General features: G+C 33.9%; 7 non-coding genes across 7 annotated transcripts; all 7 read right to left on the reverse strand.

Moving 5' to 3' along the window:
- Positions 1-67: 67 nt before the first annotated feature.
- TRNAS-UGA (transfer RNA serine (anticodon UGA)) lies at positions 68-149 on the reverse strand. The gene has a single exon. It is a non-coding gene; the product is annotated as a tRNA-Ser (tRNA).
- An 86-nt stretch (positions 150-235) lies between these two features.
- Positions 236-317, reverse strand: TRNAS-AGA (transfer RNA serine (anticodon AGA)). The gene has a single exon. It is a non-coding gene; the product is annotated as a tRNA-Ser (tRNA).
- A 435-nt stretch (positions 318-752) lies between these two features.
- TRNAS-UGA (transfer RNA serine (anticodon UGA)) lies at positions 753-834 on the reverse strand. Its single transcript has one exon. It is a non-coding gene; the product is annotated as a tRNA-Ser (tRNA).
- An 86-nt stretch (positions 835-920) lies between these two features.
- On the reverse strand, positions 921-1,002 carry TRNAS-AGA (transfer RNA serine (anticodon AGA)). Its single transcript has one exon. It is a non-coding gene; the product is annotated as a tRNA-Ser (tRNA).
- A 435-nt stretch (positions 1,003-1,437) lies between these two features.
- Positions 1,438-1,519, reverse strand: TRNAS-UGA (transfer RNA serine (anticodon UGA)). The gene has a single exon. It is a non-coding gene; the product is annotated as a tRNA-Ser (tRNA).
- An 86-nt stretch (positions 1,520-1,605) lies between these two features.
- TRNAS-AGA (transfer RNA serine (anticodon AGA)) lies at positions 1,606-1,687 on the reverse strand. Its single transcript has one exon. It is a non-coding gene; the product is annotated as a tRNA-Ser (tRNA).
- Positions 1,688-2,122: 435 nt separating this feature from the next.
- TRNAS-AGA (transfer RNA serine (anticodon AGA)) lies at positions 2,123-2,204 on the reverse strand. Its single transcript has one exon. It is a non-coding gene; the product is annotated as a tRNA-Ser (tRNA).
- Positions 2,205-2,500: the final 296 nt, after the last annotated feature.

The following is a 2,500-nucleotide window of genomic DNA, read 5'->3' on the forward strand; positions in this document are numbered from 1 at the left end:
TTGGTGAAAGTTATTTTTTTGTCACAAAAACTTATATGTAAGCAACTTCCTAAGATTTAAAATTTAACGCAGCCGGTAGGATTCGAACCTACGCGGGAATATCCCAATGGATTTCAAGTCCATCGCCTTAACCACTCGGCCACGACTGCTCATCATTTCCTTATATCTGTTCATTTAAGATGGGCGAAACTAGAATGAAAATTAAATAAAAATTTAGAATCAGCAGATTGTCATTCGCAGTCGGTAGGATTCGAACCTACGCGGGAAGATCCCAATGGATTTCTAGTCCATCGCCTTAACCGCTCGGCCACGACTGCTTGTCTACTTTTCCTCTAGCAACATGTTAGTCCTCAAATACTACATGAAAAACAAGTGACTTCCAAACTAAGCTTTGTTGCATTAAAAACTGCATTCTTATTGAAGACAAAGCCATCGTCTTCTGAGTTCTACTTTTCCTATCTGATTAGTAATGATCAAAATGATTTCTCAATCAATCCATTTAACAAAATTTTATTTTTGCAGACATATTGATCAAATTTATGAGCTATTCATAACGGAATTGTTGTTTGAAGTAAAAATTTTAATTTCAAGATTATTAGAAACCATTTTTTGAAAAGTAACTAAAAGAGCTTACTTTTCTTTGTAACTCAATTAATAGTACCAATGTATTTTTTTTATTTCATTTTTAGTGAAAGTTATTTCTTTGTCACTAAAACTTATATGTAAGCTACCGCCTAAGATTTAAAATTTAACGCAGGCGGTAGGATTCGAACCTACGCGGGAATATCCCAATGGATTTCAAGTCCATCGCCTTAACCACTCGGCCACGACTGCTCAGCATTTTCTTATATCTGTTCATTTAAGATGGGCGAAACTAGAATGAAAATTAAATAAAAATTTAGAATCAGCTGATTGTCATTCGCAGTCGGCAGGATTCGAACCTACGCGGGAAGATCCCAATGGATTTCTAGTCCATCGCCTTAACCGCTCGGCCACGACTGCATGTCTACTTTTCCTCTAGCAACATGTTAGTGCTATAATACTACATGAAAAACAATTGAACTCCAAACTAAGCTTTGTTGCATTAAAAACTGCATTCTTATTGAAGACAAAGCCATCGTCTTCTGAGTGCTACTTTTCCTATCTGATTAGTGATCATCAAAATGATTTCACAGTCAATCCATTTAACTAACTTTTCTTTTTGCAGATATATTGGACAAATTTATCAGCTATTCATAACGGAATTGTTGTTTGAAGTAAAAGTTTTTATTTCAAGATTATTAGAAACCATTTTTTGAAAAGTAACTGAAAGAGCTTACTTTTCTTTGTAACTAAATTAATAGTATCAATGTATTTTTGTAATTTCATTTTTAGTGAAAGTTATTCCTTTGTCACTAAAACTTATATGTAAGCTGCCGCCTAAGATTTAAAATTTAACGCAGCCGGTAGGATTCGAACCTACGCGGGAATATCCCAATGGATTTCAAGTCCATCGCCTTAACCACTCGGCCACGACTGCTCATCATTTCCTTATATCTGTTCATTTAAGATGGGCGAAACCAGAATGAAAATTAAATAAAAAATTAGAAACAGCTGATTGTCATTCGCACTCGGTAGGATTCGAACCTACGCGGGAAGATCCCAATGGATTTCTAGTCCATCGCCTTAACCACTCGGCCACGACTGCTTGTCTACTTTTCCTCTAGCAGCATGATAGTCCTCAAATACTACATGAAAAACAATAGAACTCCAAACTAAGCTTTGTTGCATTAAAAACTGCATTCTTATTGAAGACAAAGTCATCGTCGTCAGAGTTCTACTTTTCCTATCTGATTAGTAATCATCAAAATGATTTCTCAGTCAATCCATTTAACAAACTTTTCTTTTTGCAGATATATTTGACAAATTTATGAGCTATTCGTAACGGAATTGTTGTTTGAAGTAAAAATTTTAATTTCATGATTATTAAAAACCATTTTTTGAAAAGTTACTAAAATAGCTTACTTTTCATTGTAACTCAATTAATAGTACCAATGTACTTTTTTTTATTTCATTTTTCGTGAAAGTTATTTTTTTGTCACAAAAACTTATATGTAGCAACTTCCTAAGATTTTAAATTTAACGCAGCCGGTAGGATTCAAACTTACGCTGGAATATCCCAATGGATTTCTAGTCCATCGCCTTAACCACTCGGCCACGACTGCTTGTCTACTTTTCCTCTAGCAGCATGATAGTCCTCAAATACTACATGAAAAACAATAGAACTCCAAACTAAGCTTTGTTGCATTAAAAACTGCATTCTTATTGAAGACAAAGTCATCGTCGTCAGAGTTCTACTTTTCCTATCTGATTAGTAATCATCAAAATGATTTCTCAGTCAATCCATTTAACAAACTTTTCTTTTTGCAGATATATTTGACAAATTTATGAGCTATTCGTAACGGAATTGTTGTTTGAAGTAAAAATTTTAATTTCATGATTATTAAAAACCATTTTTTGA

Source organism: Parasteatoda tepidariorum, chromosome 5 (assembly GCF_982258835.1).
Source record: "Parasteatoda tepidariorum strain Cologne lab strain chromosome 5, Ptep-v5.0, whole genome shotgun sequence".
Taxonomy (NCBI): Eukaryota; Metazoa; Arthropoda; class Arachnida; order Araneae; family Theridiidae; genus Parasteatoda; species Parasteatoda tepidariorum.